Below are 23,866 nucleotides of genomic sequence, written 5' to 3'. Positions count from 1 at the left end.
GCTCTTGCTTTACTCATTACTTTACCAATGGCAAAAAAACAAAATGTTATAAATTTACTAGTTATGCTCGGAAATTAGAAAGAGACCTCCTAATTACAAGTCCATTTTTACTGCTTTTTAAAATATTATTTCATTTGTACATAACTAAGTGCCAGTTTTGGAAGAAAAGATACAGATTGCTGTACTTGCCTAACTTAGCGTCTAATTAAGTGATATTGATGACTCCTCAGCCCATTATCCCTGTATCCTATCGACGTTGTAGAACAGAGGTGCAGCAGTGGATTTTGTAAGAACATCGGAAATGGTGGAGATCCCGAGCTGACTACCGCCAGGCTAAGGAAATTCTTGGCCTGTCAAAAACGGCAATAGTCCCGGATCCGCCAGTTGGTTCAGGTGTGAAAGTGGACATGTGAATTTAGCGTACTATCTTTTCAAATGCGGCCTTAGCCAGTCGCCATTTTGCGCTGACTGTGGTGAGTCCGATGAAACTGTGCGGCACTTTGTTGAGTGTGTCCAGTTTATTCCAAAACTAGATTTCTATGTCTTCGGTAGGTTAAATGTTTCCCTGCTGCTGGTAATCTTAACGAACTTTCTAGGTTTATTCAGTGCACTGGGCGATTGAGTTGCCCAGTTTATTAGTTTATTGTATTGGCATCTGGCATCCTTTAGCCGAATTTGTTGTTCTAAAGCTCCATTAGCTTTAGCATAACAATGGGCATTTGGATTGCCTGCGTTCCTTTCCCTTTCTGGAGGAACCGCCCGTCTAAAGCAATCTAATCTAATCTGTGATATTAATTAAGCGTGGCAGTGGACACGAGTTCAAGTTCACGAGTGCTGCTATTAGATTTTCTCTTCGCAGGAGTGTCACTGTCCTGTAGTAAAGCTTGCGACCGCTGTATGGAATTTTTAATCTCTAAGAAATATTAAAAGAAGATGGATGGCAAGTCATATGTCAAAACTTTTTTTTTATCGTTTATTTAGTTAAAATCAACGCATTTTATTGCGTTATAAGCAACAACGATAACAATAAACGGGATGTCATGCTTGCATTAATGACGCTTGCAACAAGTCCCATCCAAATAAAATTCGTGCATCAACTACATTCATATTGACCACCTGCTCTCCTTCATCGCCAACAGAGTAGTGGGAGAAATATAAATCGCACATGGTTGAAGATATTTTCTGTCGAATACGCAAGGAAAATTCCAATATGAACATAGGTTTCTCAGCTGAAATCTATAACGAAGCGTTTTTACTGATTGAAGATTTGTGCTTAGAAATCGCGAACAAAGTTCTGAACCAATTGGGAATGCCATCACCGAATCTATCCGCTGCGGACTGAGCGACAGCAACGAGTGGCCGGGTACAGCTAGTTAACTGATGTAACTTGTTTCATTTAATTTTTGTAAAATATTTTTTTTATACCAATGTAAATCTGTCTGTAATCAATGTACTATGTTTCTGTGATAAGTATATTCCATAGCTCAAGGTCGATAGTTTAGCAAAATAAATAATAAAGTAATAATAAATAATTATTACTGAATTTGGTACTAATCTTTCTTCCCTTTAGATTAATGAATTAATAAATTGTTTTTCCTCGCTATTGGAGCATTCTTAACAGTTTATATTTTTTTAAGTTGAAGTAAAATACTCTATACTAGCAAACAAATCTCCGATAAAAATCCGAAACATGACAGAAATAAAGAACACAATCATGTTATTGGTGGCTAAAATTGATGATATTTTGGATCATAGCTGTTATAGCAAAGAATAATGTAGTCATAAATATTGGCTATTCTAGTAGTAGCCTAAATATTGACCATAAATAAATATCCAGATGAATTATGTATCGTTTTATTCTTTGAAAACAAATAAACAGAAGATGGAGCGCAGTCCATAATTTATAAAATCAAATAAATTTTGCCTCCGCAATTTTTTTGTATTATCACTTACTGCAGTAAGTGAGAGAAAGTACGTGTTAAAATTTTGATAGCGGAAAATTAAAAAATTAAAGGAAGAAAGATATTGAAAAAGAATGTATCCGGTAATGGACAGAGTTGACTGTCCGGAGACCAGCAGTGCATTGAAAACAGCTCCTGGACTCAATAACCTCAGATATAGACGCTCCTTAAGGAAAAAAGGAACAAAAAGTACAGTTAATTTCAATCATAATTCTTTATTTTTTGTCAAACTTTTTACCTAAGGACTTGATCATCTTCAGGATTGTATGAGTTATGCAGCCCATTCCTGGGGGCTCAGGTACTTCCACATAATTGAAAGTACACATTTACTGTTTTTTAAAAGATGCTTACACCTTAATAAATCCGTACAGTCTTATATGATAAGGCTGGAGTATGATATTTCACATATTAAAACTGTTAATGCTAAAACTTACCTTTAATTGGGTTTTGAGGATGATGTCAATGAGTGGGGGCCGCAATCCTAGACTGTGCTTCGAAAGACTATTTTCTTCTTGTCTTTCTCTTCGTCGGATCTAGGAAGCGGTTCCAGATATAACTGGGTTTCTCAAGTAATTTTGGTTTTAAGAGAAATAAATGAAGAGAACATATTGAGCATTTCTGATCCTCGAATATTTAAGGATGGTTTACGGCGGGTTTTGTCCTCTTATCAGCTTTAACTTTATAATTCCAACCTTGAAAAGTTGCGTGTTTCTGAATATAATACTTTATGTAGAAACTACTTGTTTTCTGATCGTGAAGCCTGTCACAATTCTAAAATCAAATTTTATTAAAAACGCTTTATGTTTTCAAGTTAGACTCTCAGGCAAGCATATTTTTAAATTTTCTGGTTAGGCTGTTAATATCTAGTATTTGTATCCACTAAATTTATGCCCATTTTGTAAAAATATTGAAGTTTTTACCATTTTTATTGTATTTGTTCAGTTTATAACATGTTCCGATATAAATTCATACCATTATTTGCTCTTTTACCTATCACAAGTTTTGGCTCTGTCTTTTCACACGCTCTCCGAAATCCTACCCATACTCTCTATATCTACACATTATTTTGTTACAATGTAAAATCATTTTTTTTGTAATCTTCTATTTCATTTTGTAATATTTACTAATCTAATAACAGTTTCAAATTCATATTTGGTTATACTATTGTAACGCTACTAATATTGTTTACTTTTGTATTATTGTACCCAAACTCCTTTGTATGGGGCAAGCTCCGATTGCAAAAAATAAATAAAATAATAAAACAAAAAATTCCTCAGGGTTGTGGAATCTTCACACTGAAGATGACTTAGTGCTTAGGGTAAAAGCTTAGCAAAAAAAAACTATGACTAATAGCATTATAGTGTTCGTTTGTTCGTCAGTGTCAGTTTTAAACATTTGTCGAGTAGTCTTTTCAACATTTAAATTTTTAACGACTTTTTAGGAAATAGTTCTTTAAAAGTGAACATTTACTAGATTTAAGTCAATTATGTTTTTAGTAAAAATTGTAACATTCAAGAAACTGCAGAAAGAATAACAGTACCCATCAGTATTTTTGTATAAAAAGGTAGAACAAGAAAGTGCCGAACAATCTATGATCTTCCTCGTAGTACTTACTTTACCTTTGATAGGTTGTAAATAAAAAGTATTGCATTTTTGCGTTTAAGAGACCATTCGTTTTCAAGCACAGGTGGGAAATCTTTGTGGTCACAAAAGACCACTTTTTGACGGTTTTGCCAGGTCGCGGGCCAAATAAAAATTGGATGCCTCCCAAAAAAAAAAAAATAATAACATTTAACGTCGTAATTTAACGTTGTAATCGATTTAAGTGGATAATTTGTTTCAAGATTAGGCAGCTACTATAAATACTAAACCAGAATCTTCATACAATAATTAAGAATTATTTAAGATGTACCAATTAAACAGGCCGTTTCTCTTAGCAACCATTCTATGAGTTATCTCTTAGTATGTTTGAAATATCTCCTACTTATTCCATATTAGTTACTGCAATTAATATAAAAAGCCAAAGATCTATTAAATTAAAGTATTAATCAATTCCTAAGAGTTGGTAATAAAGCCTACCCAGGGATAATTATGGGCGTAGTAAAATAGGTAGTTAAATTTATGTTGGGGTCTGCAGTATGCCCTTCAAATAAAACGTCGCCAACAAGATTAAGTTGCCGCCATTAAAGGAGGGTCATCGCTAATCTTGAATCAATATTAATCAAGTAATCTTAGCTGTGAAAGGAGAGGGAGGCAAATACACACTTCCCGTGTCCCGTAAAGTGGTAGGCAGTGGTTCTGTGTAGGTATAGTTTGCAGGATATCGGTCAAGTTGGACAAGGGATAGCCTCTTAGTTAGGGTGGTGGTCAGAGCCTGGAATGGTCCAGCCTCTCTAATACTCTAGGCGGATGCAAGTTCACATTCATTCCAAACCTCCCCTTAAACTGAACCCACTCCTCGAACCCACTAATTATACTTGCTTACACTATTACCCATCCGACCATCTAGGCTACACCTCTTTAATTATTTACGTTAAACACATTAGAAACTCGATTAAGAATTTAATACAATATCAGTAATAAAACGTTGATTCTATCTAACTGTCTGATTACATTCTACGACGAACGACATTGTTACGATTTAGTTTCAAAACTATTCCGTGAAAACTTCTCATAGCGCAGTTCTAGCCAATAAATTATGTACAATTTTGGAATATTTTTATAAATCTTAAAATTCTGCAGAGGGACATAATGTCCAAGCATTGTGTTGTTTTTCTTAGTTTTCTGTTCATTATGTTTTGTACTATTTTGTATCATTATTTAATAAACACACATTATTATTATTATTATTATTTTATGATTTAAGGCGCGTCTAAGGATTTCATCTACATCTAAGGTTATTGGCGCCCGGAGTTTTTTTCAGTAAACTGTCGGCCTCCGGACAGTGAGCTGTAAGAAGCTCCTAGGAAGAGAAAATCTAAGGGTCAGCAGCTAGATTCGAACCCGGGACCACCGCGTGGGAGTCCAGTACGCTAACCGCATAGCTAATCCTTTCCCTCGCAAGTTATCATTATTATTATAAATCTTAAAATCTAAAACGATTAAATGGCAAACGATTGGATTTCGTTCACTTCATTCTCCAGTCTTATCGCGTTATAGACCCCACACAGTAACTACTCTCGAGCGGAAATAGTTTTGTACACCTGTTTTCCTGTTTTACAACTGTTAAGTTGCCCAAATTATTGATCGCTTTTGACACCCTGGGCTTTCTGTGGAAAATTGAAACCTTCCAATCCAAGTGTTTAAACTCGTATCTGACCGGATTTTATTTCTAGATAAACCATGGATCAGCCTTATCCTAACCTTGCAGATGTTCTGCAAGCGCCCTTTCGTGTACACGCTAATTACAGCTGACATATCTGTCTCTCATTTTACCCACATTACTTCATTTGCTGATGAAACTGCCATACAGAGATCCCATCCATTGCTCCCTTTAGAAATCTTCAAAAGCTCTTTAGAAAGGTGCTCTCAAACTGAGAATAAAAGTTATTGAGGCAAAAGAGTCAACAGAAAACTTTCACATCAAGGCGGACTACATTACATTCGATATATTTGAATAGAATAAACGCCACGTTAACGATGTAGGCAAAAGCCAGAAAGCTAAAAAGTATAGTGGTACTGGGTTCAATTCCCACAACACTAACGGAGTTTTGACGGAGTGTGAAGCTGAAATAACACTAACTAAAGTAAAGCAAATAAAAATGCTAAGATTTTGTTTTATCCCTACAAATATGCAACAAATATTTAACAAAAATAAAAGACATCGATATATATACATATATATATTTGAATATTTATATAAAAGAATGGAAGTAGAGTTGCCGTAATGGTAAATATAGTTTTATTCAGTGAAGGAGGACCAGAATTATTTTAATTAATGTGGTAGTAAAGGAAGGAAGCTGGGCTTGCTTGAAGAGGACAACTCAGGTAGTAAGAGCAATATTAAGTAGAGAGGAACTGTTGTGGAATTGGGACTTGGTCTAGACTCGAGGGAGGAACCCCCTCTCGCTTCCTGTTTATGTTAATAGCACCTAAGGCTTATACCGGAAGATTGTTTGAAACTAAATGGCAAAAGGAGAAGTTACATTCTCTAAGACCCTTCTCTTGAAACATAAGATCAAGTCTCCCAAGTCTCAACTGGTAACATATTACATTTATGGCTTACAGGAGAGGAAACTTGTCTGTTGAGTGTGTTTGTATTATTACAGTAAACAGAATGTATGTGTAAGTTTTTATAACTTACACTCAAGCAAATAACTACACAAATACGCTACAAAACATAAACATTAGACCTTACTTCATCCTAAGTAGAGAAACAATAATAGGAATGGAAAAATCTATTGCTTTAGCTTCCCTTGTTTAAGTCGCACAGACCCTTTAACTGACTCAGTAAATATCACTCTCCGATTGGCTTATAAATCCTTTCCAATCCTATCTGTCTCAGTGAGAAATATTTCAAAATTATGTTAACACTTTCTTAGCGATTCGCCACTTTGTTAAAATCTCACATTCTTTATTTATTTTGGAACTGCCACTAAAAGAAATTGTTTGTTCCAAAACCCCGCAGTACTTCGAATTTTCAAAATTTAGAGTGAAACCTTCACATGATTTCCTTTTTTCCCCTTATACAGAAAAAAAAAAAATCTCTGAAACTCTTTAAAGCTTCAGCGCCATTTCCAAATTCAGAAGGATGAATTTTACAATTTATTAGCCATCTTCATAAGCTTTTACTTCTTAAAAGAGCTTTCGTTTCTTAAAGGGAAGCTGAAAGGGTATTTTTTTTTATAAAAATAAAACCCATCAAAGTAGAGGAACAAAGAGGTTATCTCTTTACAATCGAAAGTACTGTTAAGCAAAGGTACAAGTTTTTTCGAATTGTTGCTCTCCTATTTCACAAGTATCTAGAATATGTATTTCCTGGACAAATTCTTTTTGCTACAATACTGGGATCAGGCGGAGTTCAGCTTCCTAGGTTGGTAACTGACTAGCTTTTAGATACCTTTAAAACTCTTTTTAATTCATTGATACCATTTGTAATGCCCACTAGAATTCCCTACGGTCTATGAGTGGATCTGTCAAAAGTCGTAGTAGTAGCACGACGATGTGGGGATATCAGCTGACCTAGACTCCACCCTGCCTTGCTCACCAAGTTATTATGTGACGTGCCGACCCAGCTCGAGAGAAACATAAATTATCAGGGGCGCTAATGACAGCAATCGATGCGCAGAGAGAAAAAATGTATCTAGCTTTAGGCTTATCACTGCATAAGACTTTCTTAGGCTCTACAGGACTGGGATAGCAATGTCACCTAAATGCTCGAGAAAAATTATACCATTACTAGTGACAGCTAGAGGGCGTTGTGTAAATTATCACATATACACACCCAGTCTGCAGGAATGAATCATATTATCGCAGAGATTGTAGAAATTATAGCCATTTTTAAAGAGAAGGGGATCTGCATTAATTTTTTGAGGGTAATGGGTCATTGTGGTATAAAAGAAAAAGAAATTGTTGATTAACTTGCAAAGGAAGCCACCAATAGTGGGGTAATGGCTAATTATAAATTACCGATATCAAGTGTACAATTGCAAAAGCAGCACTACAAAAATGGCAGACATATTACAGTAATGGTAATAAAGGAAGATTCTATAAAACTATGGGAGATCAGTTACCTAGACTACCATGGTTTAAGGTAACTGTCACTAATAAATAGGTTGTTACGACTATAAGCAGGCTGAGAGCGAACCACACGGTGTGCGGATCGTATCTACACAGGATCAACAAAAGGTTCTCTCCTCTTTGCGTAGATTGCAATGAGGAGGAGGATTTCAAACATTAATAATGATATGTCCACGTTATGTAGTAGAAAGGAAACGAATGTTTGACGACTTATACTGGTACTTAGATGCACCCTTTCGCTAAGAAAACATAATATTCTCCACCAACATCTATGTGCTTAAATCTGTAGCAGAGCTAGCAAAGAAATATGAATGTATTTATAAGTAAGAATGGAGAATGATATTCTAGTGATAAGCACCTAGAGGATGCTGGCTGTATGGCGAAAGCCAATGCCAAAAAAAGCCCCCCCAAAAAAAATTAATATTCTTTACAGAAAAATATACAGTATAAATTATAGTGTAATAGTTAATACATGCACGCAGATTCCTCAGAGTTTCATATACCTCTATTTCATATACGGCTCTCAACGTCACTTGATTATATTAAGGCTAAATAAGGCAAAGCATTATGACTTGTTTTTGCTCAATAAAGATATGTAAGATGAAAACTGAGGTCACTTTGCGGTTGTTCCACGTCCTACAGGTGGGAAAACGCTGCTTTAAGGCTTGAAAATTAAAAAAAAGGTATGATTTGTCGTTGTAGATTAATGTTGTTCATCTGAAAAACTGGAGTAGCACGACGCTACAGAAAAAGGATTAGAGAATTCGTTCTGATCAGAAGTAGTAGGACGTGAAAATGTAATTTAATTTTGCCTAGTATTTAGATGAAAGTTAGCATTAAGGGATTTAGAACCAAATTAAATGTAGCAAAAATTACCTGAATTCTCCATTAACTACTATTGTAGCTTTGCAAATATTATGTACAATAATAAACACGTTTGCTATTACTTGCATTCATTTGTTTGGCAACATCATCCCATTCCTTATCCAACACAAATCTGTTGTGATGGATAAGGATCCTTTTGGTCCTACAGAGGTTTTTTTTTAAAAAACTAAACCAATAAATGTATTAATATCCATAACCTTTGAAAACCTATGAGCCTTTAACATATTAATATCCATAACCTTTAACAATTGAACGCGATAAGAGCGAGGAAATCAAACATGTCATAACGCTTTGCTCTACTCCCTCTTGGTAGCGTTGCTCTATCTTCGCTTTGCTCCCAATATGCTAACTTGTGTTTGTTTTCGCCGCTTTGCTCGCTGCTCTACTCTAGCCTTGGAGAGAGCATATAGTTTACACTCGTACAGTGTTCTAGGTACCCTCTTAATGAGGTATTTATTAGGTGCAACCTACATTTTAAGATATTTTTTTTCTTTATAAAATAAAGATAATCATTTTTATTTCAACCCTTCCAAGTCTGATGAAGTGAATAAACTTGAAATTGATGTAAATGGCAGGTTTCTGAAACTTGATGAAAGAATTTATTTAAATTATTTAATTAATAATTACAGTGTAGTTTTTTGATTTGGTTTGGTATTTAAGACTCGTTTAGCTTTCAGTATTTTCTGCTCCACGTAATTCAGGATACAACACGCAGCCTATTGAAACGTAGGATTAACAGCCTTAACGTAAAGAGGAGGAAAGAGCTTGTTTGATGATAATTAAATTATGAGTTTAAAAGGAATGTGTGAATAAGGTTTAATTTATTTACCGTTTGAAGAAGCTGCCATCCTTTCACTAATCTGGAAGAGCATTAATTAGCCACCGTCAAGTTCTAATTGGTATGCCCAGAAGGAATCTGTTTTAACGTTAGTTTTAGCCCTCTCTTAACACGTGCTTTTCTTTCAAGACTCTGATTTCGAAAGTTTGATCCAAAATTGATTGGTGTAGAGCAGGGCTTCTTAAACTATGGGTCGCGACCCCAAATGGGGTCGCGTAGCAAAATTCTGCGGTCGCGAGAGATTTTAATGTCAAATATTTATATATACCATTTTATAACATCACTAGAGTTGGCGGAATACAGTGGACTTGCAGCGTCTAGACACGCGCATTTGTTGAAGGTTTTGAGCTATCTCCTCCGACAGCAGTAAACGATCGATGATCGCTATTATTATACTATTATTATCCATCTCATTAAATTTTTTACTTATATTTTAATTTAATACTTACCACGCAACTACTTGAATATATTCGAGCGAATTAAGACGCTCAGAATCCACTTTTATTTTTGAAACTACAATAAATACAATTTTATAATTTTTTGTGCAATTTTTAATTTTAGATTTTTGTATGTTCAAAACGAATTCTAAAACTATATATTTTCATATGTATATGTATATTGTTACCTAATAAATAAATAATCAAAAAATATTAATTTATTTTTCTTTTATATTTGTATGGGGTCGTCAAGAAACTCGCAATCATAAATGGGGTCGTGAATGACAAAAGTTTAAGAAGCCCTGGTGTAGAGAACTTGATTTCAACTATGTTTCCATCATGTAACACACTTGCTGGCCGACTCCAAAGGATAGGAGATCTAGCAAATAAGACAGGATACTCTGAGATTGAGTTGACCAGAAGATATTTCCTCTATAGTTCAATAAAGTTCATCAGTTCTACATACTACATCAGTATGCGACAGTAAGCGAGTCCCTTTGACCGTCTTGTGGGTTAACTAGCCAGATTAATCCACAAGTTCTCCAGCACTGGCCTTGTCTCTAGGGCTAATATCCAAATATCGTTATTTCTAACTCATATAGATAATCTAATCATTCGTAATAAGCTTCATTAACTAAACCATCTATTTTAGTGTAAAAGTAACAGTAATAAGGGTAATTTATTTCGTTGTCTGATTTAACAATTAAAAATTCTTTAATTGCCACCCTTTAGACAAATATATTGTTTTTCTCAAAGCCTGAAGCTGTCAAAACGGATTTTTTGGGACTTTTTTCACGTACTTTCAAACCAAAAAATAAATAATGGCCCTAAAAAGGAAGAAATTAACTAAGTGGTTATTCTGGGTATGTGTTATCTGTAACGAGAGAACACTTCTCTGAGGCTCCTTAAAAAAACTCCTCAGAAAAGCAGTAACGTTAACCTCAGATTTTGACGCGCTTTAAATTAAAAACAATAAAATAAAATAACAAACTTTTTTTTTTAATCATTTATTTAGCTACAATCAACGCATTGCGATATAAGCAACAAGGGTAACAATAAGCAACATTCACACATATCAGAGTGGAGAAGTTACCCAGCGGTAACACTCCCAATAACATTCTAAATTCTACTGACTCTCTTCATCAGAGAGGAGATTGCGAGGCCACTGTCTTTTAAGACGTCTGGAAGTGTTGTCTAGAAATGTTCTGGAAGATAGATGTGGTACAAGTGGATTGTGATGTGATTGAAGGTTAAGATGGAATTTTCTGTATCGTGTTTGAGCAACTTGTGTGACGAAAGGAATGTTCAAGTCTGTGTGAATGGTTTGATTGGTGATGTAGAAAGGAGCGTTTACTATAGAGCGAAGAATTTTAGACTGCAAGGACTAGATCCTCTGGAGATTTGAGCGTTTGGTTGAACCCTTTAGTTCGATGCCATGAGCCCAGACTGGCTTTAATATATAGCTTACATATATAAGTCTTTTGTTGTCTAGAGTGAGTTTTGATCTGTAGTCGAGTAGTCTTTTCAGTTGTCGGAAGCATCTGTTCAGTTCTGTCCTCCTTAAGTCGAGTTTGAGGGTTCCATGTAAATCTTCTGTCAAGGTAAAGCCCAAGGTAGCGGACTACGTTGACTTTTGGAGGTTTCTATGAGCTATTAATGGACCTTTGTTAGTAGATAAGATGGCAGTATCGTCAGCATAGGTGAGAAGAGTAGTTTGAGGATGAGTAGGTATGTCTGAGGAGTAGATTGTGTACAGAATGGGGCCTAGTATGCTGCCTTGCGGAACTCCAGCGTCAGCATGGCTGAATGGAGAAAGAATAGTTCCTACCTCACTCTAAATGTCTGTCAGTCAAGTATGATTTCAAAATGAGGAAATAGGTGGCTGGAAGGATGGTCTTGAGCTTCCAGAGAAGTCCAGTGTGCCTCACCCGATGGAAGAAATAACAAAAATGAAAGATAAATCATTAATATTTTAGATTACTTAAAACAGGATAAGGCCTTAGATTTTTACTTAATGATCAATAAAAGGAATTTACTGTAAAAATACGTTTGCAAGTCGCCTCCGTCTGCGATATCTAATTTGGTAGCTAGACTTAAGCCCACTGTGAAACAATAAATAGGCATTAGGTGCTCTACATTACTTTTACTTTTGGACAGGCTGTCCGCGTTTCTAAGCCTCTCTTTTCCGAATAAGAAAGGCTAACCGAATTCTAGGCCTGGGAGCTATCCGAAGAATGAACCAAAACCGGGTCCGCCCCCAGCAGCTCGCATAAATTTTGACATGTAAGGTGCTAAATCTTAGGTCCCCAAAGATATATTGTGGAAACGTTTGCAGTTAAAATATAAGTAACGTTTTTCTAATTTTTGACAATATGTGTCAGAGAATTAAATACTCTGTTTCCTGCTATCCCATATCTTTTGCCTTGAAAAGAACAGCCCAAGAAGTTACAATTTAACAACAACTTCACTTAGGAAAGTAACCATAAACTAAAAATATAAAACTGTCTGAGATATTTATCTAAAGGTACAGTGAATGTATATATTCTCTATGAATGTTGTAACAGAATGTATGCGCTTGTAGGAATATGCCAAAACTATGAGAATACATGTGAGGTGATGTGTGTAAAGTTTGCTTTAGTGTGTGTTATGTGTTCGCAGTGTGAGAATGTTCAGAAAGTTATGAATGTGAAACACGCCAGTTCGCTCACCCACACACAGACATCCTTCTCCACAACATATTCTATGTGAATTCTTTCCTACTTGTTTACTTATCAGATCAATGCCAGAATAAAGGAACTGAAGAGTTAAATGTTGGCACGCCAATCGGGATTTCTTATATCGTCGCAGTCACTGCAGACGACTGTAGAAGGAGATCTAGGTCACACATCCCTTTGGAGAGACAAAGCATTGGGATATCTTAGATTAGAGGAGGAGGATCGCTATGCGAAGGAACTGGAGGACGTGTTTAGGACTTTTTTTTTTTACTTCAAGTTACCAATCAGATTTCACGCATGTCTTTTTACGGTAAATCGAACTTAGTGTCACTAGTATAGTACATGTTCTGGATTTACATTTACCAACTCTTCATTTTTCGTCCATACATACCACAGTCTGGATTTTCTAAAAATCTTTTTTATCCGGCAGCTCTTGACATATCTCACCATTGATAAATGAACTCGCAAGAAATTCTTGTAACGTAAACTTAAATAAAATGTTTACCTATTTTAAAATTTCATTTGCAATTAATAATACATTTTTTTTTTTTTTTAATTTAGGGCGCGTCAACATCTGAGGTTACTGGTGCTCCGGAGCTTTTTCAGTGCATTCTCTTTACAAACAACACTGTCCATCACCGGACAGTGAGCTGTAAGAAGCTCCTAGAAAGAGAAAATCTAAGGACCAATAGCAATGCAGTTTGTTTTAATAATTTAAGATTTTACAAAAAGTTATCTTTTTTTTTAGTACAATTTCACCCAGTTTTAACATTCTTACAGGTTAGTTCTAAGGGCGATTTCCTTAACGCGTTCAGGGGAGTTTCATTTATAATGAGGGTTATTGAAATCGCAGTGCTTACTTTGCCATTACTCTAGGACAGGAGTCGGCAACGTATTTTAAGTCGAGAGCCATTTCTCCTTTAATAATTTGAATAAATCTTACCAAGAGCCGCAAGGATGATAGTGTGAAAACCTCTGAAGATCATTTGTATTCACAAATTATTATTTTATGATATTCAATAACATTTAAATGTTTTATATGCTTATTTTCACGTATTGCAAAGTAAATAAACAAATTAATAATAACTAAACCTGTGTTTGAATGAAAATGGCGGCAGTCTTATATAATTACGTACTTTATTTTAATTTAATTCTATACAAATTACTAACCTATCACATTTAAAATTCTTTTTGAAAAAATATCTTTACTTTGATAAATGAAATTTTCATTTTTTTAACAAAATTAAAATATACAATTTATTTTAGACCGGCTGAAGAGCCGCACAGTTTTGATAAAAGAGCTGCATGCAGCTCGCGAGCAGCGGGTTGCCGACCCCTATTCTAGGAAATGAAATATTTTAAAAGAAATAAAATACCGGTGTTTAGAGAATAAGGAGGTTGTAGATATAGGTAAGTTTGTATTAAACGTGTTGGAGCGGGTGAGAAGCAATAACGTCACCATCCGCTCTAATAAGAACATTGCCGGCTAATTACAGGGCTAAGACCTAACTGTGGTCCTGTAAGAGAAATGGTTTGGAAAAACAAAGATAAATATCGCATTACCTTGCCATTGCCTGCCTTAGTCTGTTCTCTGGTCCAATTCTCCGCGTTTGCTCCCATTTCACCCCTCTACTTCTTGCGATTTATTACCAAGACTAAAGTCGACTTGGGGGTCTTTTTAAAACGGTTATATTTCACTTTCAATTACCACCAGAAGGTGGAATATAAACAAAAAAAGGAAAGGTTGAAATAAAAAAAAAGCAGCAAAGAAGAATTGCCATAGTTTGTTTTGTCTTCTACCTGTGAAAGACAGAACGAACCAAAGCGCACACTTCTTTGGATTTAGTCGGTTTTAATTCACCGTTTCAACAAACCTTTCTTTGATAGAATCACTTTTAAATTGAGATAAATCTAACCCAACTCACTATCTATTGGCTTAAAAATATTCTTGAATTGAACTTAATTTTAAAGCTGTAAACTAGATGTAGCTCAATTATTGATGTTTTATTATTTTTGGGCCCAATATACAGGGTGATCCATTTAAAACGCACCAATCGCTAATAACTTTTTAGGAAAGCGGAATTTGAAAAAACCCACGAAGTAAACTATATGTTTTTTTTGTTGTCTAGTTTTCAAATTTATCATCCCCGATGCTATATCTTTATTTTTGGCGGAGTTACGGCCAAAAACCCGATTGGGGTTACATAGGGACCACTGGTTTTGACAATGATTATGAAAACTACATAAAGCACTGTAAAAAACGACGTTAACCCCATTTCGATATCCCTATTATTAGTCTAGATATTTAAGATCAAAGTTACTATTTTATCTATTCGTGAACGGTTTTCGATATTAATTTTCCACCAGAAATACACGTTTTGGGAGGTCCTCTGACTGCAAAAAATGTTATTGGTGACGCAAAGTAAAAAAATAATAATAATTGAAGATTTTAAAACATGTAGTATAGTGTAATGGTTGAGGGTGAATCAGGATAAATTTGTTTTATCATCAAATAAAAGCAATCATCACATCATTTTAATGCACCCAGTATGCAAGACTTCTTGATCCATGATTACGGTAAGAATATCTTAGCAAAGTGTTGATCTAGTGGTCAAGAGTGAGGTTTTGTAAGTGGGAGATCCCAGTTCGAATCCCGCGTATGACTACACTTTATTAAAAAAAAAAAGAAGATTTTTTAAGTAATAAGAATGACTGCAAACGCGGGATTCGAACTGGGGATCTCCCACTTACAAAGCCACGCTCTTGACCACTAGACCAACATCCGCCCCTCCCTGGCAAGATATTTTTACCCTAATCATAGGTCAATAAGTCTTGCATACTGGGTGCATTAAAATGATGTGATAGTTGCTTTTATTTGATAATTAAAAAAAATTATCCTGATAGCCCACAACCATTACACTATACTACATGTTTTAAAATCTTCAATTATTATTATTTTTTTTACTTTGCGTCGCCAATAACATTTTTTGCAGTCAGAGGACGTCCCAAAACGTGTATTTCTGGTGGAAAATTAATATCTAAAACCGTTCACGAATAGATAAAATTGTAACTTTGATCTTAAATATCACAACCCGATCATACCCGATATCGAATCGGGGTTAACGTCGTTTTTTACAGAATATTATGCAGTTTTCATAATCATTGTCAAAACCAGTGGTCCTTATGAAATCCCAATCGGGTTTTCGACCGTAACTCCGCCAAAAATAAAGATACAGCACCGGGGATGAAAAATTTGAAAATTAGACAAAAAAAAACATATAGTTTTCTTCGTGGGTTTTTCAAAATTCCGCTTTCCTAAAAAGTTATTAGCGATTGGTGCGTTTTAAATGGATCACCCTGTATATCGGTAAAACATTTAAAAGTACATGTATTTTAAATTATGCTTTAAAAATTTCAGTTACTTAAACAATTCTGAAGATTAGACAGAATAATGGAAGCGTATGGTCAATTCCTTTCCTTTTTGAGCTCTCCAAAGAGAAAGGACCCACAGTTGGAATATTGTAGAGATGTTATGATGCTGCCCAGTAATGAGATCATACATAAGTACAGTGAAACAGCTACTAGATGAATTGACTATATTTCTGCGTCCAGTATGTGAAATTATTAGTTCGGGAGTGACCATGAGGCAAACTTGTGGGTTCGAATTTATGTATTTTTATTTGAAATAAGTCCTCCAACAGTAATGGTAAAAATTATTCATTGATAAATTTGGTTATATTTCTTAATAAATATTATTTTAAAGTATATGTTAATTTCTTGTTAAATACACTTTTTCAATCATTTCACCTCTTTCCAATGAACTATACCACATCTCAGGAGACCTCTTTGGAGAAGTATTCAGTGATCAAATAATTAACGATATAAAATTAATTATTCCAATATTAGAATATTGGAATTTTTTAGGCAATACGCTCTGAAAACCTTAAAATATTAATTTACAAGAATTTTATCTCGTAATGGTCACACTTTTGAAAAACATCCGTACATCCTTCGATTAGGAGCTTTAATCTGAATTCATGCTTCATTAAACAAAAGCCAAGTTTTTAATATATAGATTTAATTTATAATATTATTCGAACCCCTTTCGAAGGTAAAACGTTCTAAAAGAGGAGAAATTCAAGTAAGATGGTTTACCGCACTCATGTGCAGCAAGAGTGGGTACTTTGAGCTGGTTCATTGATACCAGTGCTGAAAGGTAAAACCATGGCGTAAAGGAAGCTGTAAGCGTGTGGTAAACACCCTTTTCTCTTCGGCCATAAGAGAAATATTTTAAGTAGTGCGGCAGTGTTTTCAAGGACGTGCGGTTACGTCACTTGCTTTCAGCTCCTGAGAAAAGAATCCGTTTCCCCACTAGACACACTAACTAGACAAACTATGTGTCATTGAGTCGTGACGTAATTGTACTTGAACTTTAAATATAACACAACTATATACAGAACTCTTTAATTGTACTGTGAAAAGCACTATGAATTTACTCGCATCCATTCACAACATTCTGCAACGAATCCGCCTTTTTTCTGTTTGTTCTCCATTCTAAAAAAAGGACATATTTTTGCGTACTCAATAAGCTATACGTCAATCGCATTTCTCTCTTTTCATTTCCACGTTCTTGTGTCTCTAAATTGGGTTGGAGGCGTGGTTTAACTGGCCTAAACTGTTGTTCCATGTAGAACGCTGTGGACAATAGTTTTAAACAAAGACGGCTGTTGAACGTGGGCCAGACTCGTCCAGAACAATGGTTTGACCTGGAAAAGTGGGCAGCAATAGGGAGTGAGTTCTCTACGGAATGGTTGAACTGGAAGGGAAATGGCATAAGCCTAAGAAATATTAATAATACACCCTTCCTGAACATGAACTGGCAGTCTTGAGAGGGTGCGCTGTTCACCCTTTCTCCTACCGCCCTAAAGTCTTACTCCCAACATCTTCATTCACTCTCTTCTTCATCAACCCGACTATTCCCTTGTCCTTTGAAATGCTCATTCTACCAGTTTCTCTCAAATGAATAAATTAATGTGACTGAGTTGACTTTATGCGTTCCCTTGGTATGCATTTAGGGGACTATCATTATTGCCCACTATTTCTTGTTACTGTTCTATTAGAACTTCATGTGCATATCTCCTTTACATGATTGTAACTATTAGTGCAAATCTCTTTCGTAGGAAACACTTCTATGTGCATCACAGAACTATTTTTTTTAAATATTAACAATGAACTGGTGCAATCAGGTGTCTTTAAGAGCAATAGTAGGAATATTACTAACAAACCATTTCTCGCCACTAAGAAAGTCAGAGACAGAAGTCAGTTACTTCGCGAGTATCGCCACCAATAGCTCTACGCCACACTACCACTGCTTTAACCATTGTCACATACTATTAACTACCAGTCCTTAATTTAGTTAGCTCAATAATTGCGAACTTAGGGTTAGAGTATAGTCTAGTTTCTCTACCTTGTAAGTAAAATCATTATCCTCTAAGCATTCATCGTTTCACCTCATTCATTTCAGCCCACTACAATATTAATTATAATATTATGATTAATTTTTCAGAAATTAGAAACTTATTCAAGAATCATGGCGGTTGATAGAAGAATATTAGCAAGATTTATTTCTAAAGACCTAATTTTTAGCATTTACCAAATTTTTTTAAGGGCAACAGTGTTTATAAATGGAATAATTAAACCTTGAGAAGTTAGCTAAACATAATAAAGGGTTGAAAATGGTCCATTGAAGTTTGAGTTAAAAAAAAAAACTTAGTTAAAATTTTTAGATGAAACCAAAAATTCTATTCTTAGGTTTATGGAAGTACTTTAAAGGTTGAATTGTAAATGTCAGTGAAATAGTATTTTGATTACTTCAAAACTTATTAATTAACAAACTATCCGCCTTCTCTAGACAAAATTGGTGAAAAAGAGAAAGCATTTCTTGCCCAAAGGTGCTTATTAAACTCTCTTGTATCAGATCAACAAAACTGAAATCCGAATTAAGTAGGCCAGTGTTCTAAAAAAATCATTAGTGATCACTCGAGAGCACCAACTTGTGCTTATCACAGAATTATCAATCAATTAGAAGTGCGTTTAATGGCGTTACCGAAAAAAATTTTAATCAACTACTATCGTTAGATATTAGAGAAAATACGCGATTGTAATAGATATCTCTCCATAAAGAACTAAGTGAATTCCTCCACTAAGTGAAGTTAAAATTATTTATGAAAATTATTTCTAACAGGAGGGCCAGATGTCTAAAGTGGAAATAGTAGCCTAATTTAGGGAAGGGATTAGCTATGCGGTTAGCGTACTGGACTCCCACGCGGAGGCCCCGGGTTCGAATCCAGCAGCTGACCCTTAGATTTTCTCTTCCTAGGAGCTTCTTACAGCTCACTGTCCGGTGATGGACAGAGTTGTCTGTAAAGAGAGAACATTGTCCGGAGATCGGCAGTGCACTGAAAAAAGCTCCGAGCGCCAATAACCTTAGATGTTGACACGCCTTAAGTCATTAAAAAAAAAAAAAAAACTAGTCTAATTTCGATTAGAGGTTTTTAGTTTTTAGGAATTATGCTAAATTCAGAGCTGAAACTGTCTATATTATTTGCAATTTCAATGAATTTGACATGAGTTAATTGTACTATTTAAATAAGTAGTTTCAGAACAATGAACGAGAAAAATTACCCCGGCTGCTGTTCACCATTGGTTGCTAGAAATGAAATGACCCATTCATGTACAGAGTCCAACATTAAGGTGGTCAGGATATCTAATACGATTCATTGTTAGTTTACTGTAATAATTAATATCATATTTCATAAATTAATAGTTCATAGTCTTTACAATAATAGTATTTTTTTAAAAATAAATAGAAGAAAACGTTGATAAATAAAGAAATTTGAAAGTATTTCGTCCCCATAGCATCTCTCATCCTTACAAGATAAACACAAAGTGGAGTCTTTAACTTTTTCCTTTCATGAAAGCAACCTTACAAAAACTTTCCTTCTTTTACGCTTTGTATTACTTTCAGAGTTTCACAGCACTTTTCCTTTAGCATTAATAATGGAAAGGAAAATACGGAAAATGAAAACAAAACACAATATTTGCTACAACTTTAGATTTCCGTTTACAAATATAACAGTTATTTAAAATTTGGTAGTTTAGACGAAAAGCCACGCCTTAAAAAAATTTGGTGATTACTATACTTATTTAAAAACAAACCGCTAGACTAGATTTTAGCCTTGTTAAGAGGGAAATTATGTTAAATTGCAATAGACTACGCTGATATTTTCTTTATTTATGAATCCTGCGATTATAAAACTTTTGATGCTTCAACGAAATTCCAGTATTTAACTACCGTAAATTTTTTTGGAACATCAAAAGTAAATCAATCTGCCACAATAAGTATCAGGAAAGTAAATCCTAGAAGAGAAATTTTACCAATGCAAGACTTTGTAGATCAGATCACTACCTCTATGTGGTACCCTCATAGAAGTTCTGCTGCTACAGTGACTGTACTATAAGAGGCCGGGATTGAGATCATTCTAAATCCTAACTCTTCACCTTTTGGTAGAAAGATTGTCAAAGAAATCTATCCTCAGATCATTGAAGGAAAGAGTTTTGGAAAAAGGAAGCATAATCCTGACGGCCAACTCTTCTTAGAACTTTCCTAGCCGAATCCAAGGGAGATGGTGAATATGTCAAGACTGAAGGTGCTATTGAGCACAACATTCTTCCTCAGAATAAGTAGCGTATCTATCTAAGGGCGACCCGGGCGGTCATCATCTCCGATGTCTTCTCGGTCATCTTGGAAACGCTTGAACCACTAAAAACTTGCGCCCGTGATAAACATTCATCGCCATAAACTTCTTTTAATAAAATATAAGTTTTAGAAGCGGTTTTACCCAGTTTCGTGTGGAATTTCAAGACAATTCGTTGCTCTGCTACTTGTGTAGTATCATGTTTTCGGCAAAACAAAACTAACACCTCTTACCCAAACGACGGTTCCGGTGAGACAGATTTCTCTACAAACACATGAGACGCTGCAATCGAAAGAGAAGGCTTTACGCTGCACAGCTGTCGGTCGTTAGGATTTGGCGCATGCATAGTTCTTTTGTAGCAGCATCAGTCTCGTTATTTAATAGCCACACCTCGTATGCATTGTGGTACTGGGTTCGATTCCTGGTCTTAGGCCTTGGATTTTATTTAAAGCTTTATAAAAGAAATTTACGGTAAAGTATGTTTGCTAGTCGCCTCCGTCCACGACACCTAATTGGTACTTGGACGTACAGCCCGCCTGAAAAATATTATACAAAAATTTGTGAGAAATATTGTTGGAAAGAGTAAGTATTGGGCAAAAGCATGATTTTAATTTCACCTTAAATTATCGTAATGTTTTTCATCAGATTGGCTCACATCCTGATTTCTGTTATCAGAAATATAACACCCCTTAAATATCAAGCTCTCATAATATACCACGAAGGGTGAAATAACAATTTGGATTGAAAATAAAAATAAGAAAGAAAATAATCCTTATTAACAATTAATGCAGCTACATGTAAAACTACGAAACTGTTAGTTTTAATAAGTGATATAGAAAAAATTAATAAAATAAGATAATTTAATATGTTAGGGAAAAAAATTAATAAAAGCAAATCCACAACTAAGAATATTGAAAATTTGGCTTTCCACAGCTTTTCATAGCCTTGTCAGAAAAAGGTTCTTAACTTCTTTTTTTAACGAAAGAAAGCTCACCAAAACTTTCCTTCTGTACACTTTGCATTAGTTTCCACAACTTGAGAACACTGGCAGAACTTTCGAACGCAAAGTAGTCTCTATTCACTACTTACCTACTGCTTCCTTAGCTCATTGCTTTCCCTTTATTTCTGCAACCTGGTGAAATAGTCGAAATCGATTTTAATTTGAATTATGTGTTTCAATGTTTGATACAAGAGAGTGTTGAAACAAAACTCACAATAACCTTTCCACTAAGATCAATATTTCATCATAAAGTGGTTGAAGCACAAAGTGATTGGCGTAACCTTTAGACGTTTGTTTCAGACCAAATGAAATCGTGCGGTAGGCTGCTCTAAAATTAACAGCCTTCTGATTGGATGATTTTCTTCCAATCTAACTTCAGTATTACTACCAATTAATTATAAGTGGTACGAGAAAATTATGATAAAATGAAATCGTACAAGTACATGAAATTTCAAAGAAACTGTTGAAAATGTCATACTTAGCAATGCTTTCGTTAGTGAAAAGCAAGAACAGCAGTTGGTTAAATGAGAGTTCGAAACAGTTCAAACTTAAATGCAGCATTGCGGTTCAGAGAAATCTTGGTCAATCTTCTTATACTACTTATTCTATATTCTACAATTTTATCATTAAAAAATAGAAAGATATCCGTATAATTATTGCTGTGTTTTTTAAATTTGCTTCTGATCATTTGGTCCGTTTGTTATTTAGTTCATAAGGAGTTTATGGTTTTTCCTGTTTGTTTTTGTATTAAAAGAAATTTCCCAACATCTATTTTATTTACTCTTTTGTCAAAATTTAACATTAATCTATTGTAATAACATTAGTCTATTTTATCTGTCGCATTGTCATTACCAAAATTTCCATGTAAGTCCCGCTATATCTGTTTATTGTTCTCCAGTTCTGGCTCTTAATTTTTGTAACTCAACAAACCCGCGTAGCCACGTAAGTTTCAGTAATTATAATACATCTATTTTATTTATTTTTATTTTTATATTACTGATTTTCTATGTTACTGATTCTCTAAATTGTTTGTATTTTCTGTATTTGTCATATACATGCCCTGAAGAAGACAATACATTTGTCGAAACGTTGGCAAAAAGACGAGTTGTTGTTTTTATTTGGACCGATTCCTCGCCAATCATGAATCCTTAGTTCAATAATTTACGGTCACGAAACCTAGATATTCTACATTCAATATTACGATTATTATTCATTTAAGGCTTGTCTCTTACTACAGACAGCCCAGTTCATTACCGGACAGTGATCTATAAGAGGTTCATAATATAAGTATATAATATAAAAAAAAAAGACTTCCAAGACTGTAACTCTTCCGAATCTGGGATCTTCCAGTATACTAATCATTGCGCTCTCCTTTCCCTTATTATTGCTTTAGGAAAGTGCCTTCACTGACTTGGAAGAACGTAACAAGGCCTGCATTGCTGTAAGAATGATTTCCCCCCCTCACGATATAAACCCAATCAAGAGTTTGTTAACTAAATTCTTTCATGTAACTATGCTACCAATATGTTGATATTATTAACCCCAATTTTTGAATAAAATATCAAAACAATTTTGAACTCAATATAGAAAAAAAAAAACAAAATCTATAAGTTCAAAATAAAATAATATTAATGAATATTTTAAATTTAGTGTAGCTGTTTGGTTCCATATCTTTTTCTCTTTGAACTATTTTGGTTTAGAGCAGCCATTTTGCAATGTTCTGCTCTTTACTGCAATGTACGTCAATAGTTCAATGTATTTCTCTAGTCACCATAACTTCTCTATCACTTCTGTTGGATAGAAAATAGAAGAGGTCTATTGGTCTCACTGTTGAATTGACATTTCAAACAGTATCTTACTTCTGGTCATCTGTAGACCTTTTTAGAACTGTCAGATCTGTCTATAAAAATGAATGCTATTCTATTTTTTTTTTTTTTTTCTAGGTTTCCTCACCATACCTTTTTCAACCTCATCAAGCTTTTTACGCGAGCTGTTACGCGAATCTTCTTTGATTAGCTTACTCCCAAAAGATCTTGGGAGAATCCACTAGAACTTTATCTACTCATTTACCTGCTCCATCCGACGTTCGTTTAATTCGAGATTTATACAATTTTAAATATCTTGCCATCTCTAAATTCTTCATTTCTTCTCTTAAAATCAATTGTTCAAAGAGCTTGCAACTTCTAGATTACTTGAAGTTTAAGTACATAACAAATGAGTGATACGAGGGTCGTTTGAAAAGTCCGTGCAAAAATAAAAACTACTTAATTTTTGGGGGTAAACCTTTTTTATTTTTCAACATAGTCTCCTTTTAGGCTTATACACTTCGTCCAACGCTGCTCTAGTTTGTTGATCCCTTCCGAATAATAGGATTTGTCCAAGTCTGAAAAATAGCCATTCGTTTCTGCAATCACCTCCTCGTTTGAAGAAAATCTTTTTCCCGCCAGCCATTTCTTCATATTGGGGAACAAATAGTAGTCCGAGGGAGCCAAGTCTGGAGAATAGGGGGGATGTGAAACGAGTTGGAACCCTATT

The 23,866-nt window shown here is 34.8% G+C and overlaps 1 protein-coding gene across 1 annotated transcript in view; it reads right to left on the bottom strand.

Annotated features, from left to right (window-relative positions):
* The window catches only part of LOC141456057 (opioid-binding protein/cell adhesion molecule homolog), an 869,090-nt gene that overhangs the window by 469,696 nt on the left and 375,528 nt on the right, over positions 1-23,866 (bottom strand). The gene's annotated exons all lie outside the window — the stretch shown is intronic.

Source organism: Rhodnius prolixus, unplaced genomic scaffold (assembly GCF_049639745.1).
Source record: "Rhodnius prolixus isolate KJV_2025 unplaced genomic scaffold, Rpr scaffold_4, whole genome shotgun sequence".
Classification (NCBI taxonomy): Eukaryota; Metazoa; Arthropoda; class Insecta; order Hemiptera; family Reduviidae; genus Rhodnius; species Rhodnius prolixus.
Note: the sequence above shows the minus strand (reverse complement) of the source record. Positions and strands in the feature narration are given on the sequence as shown.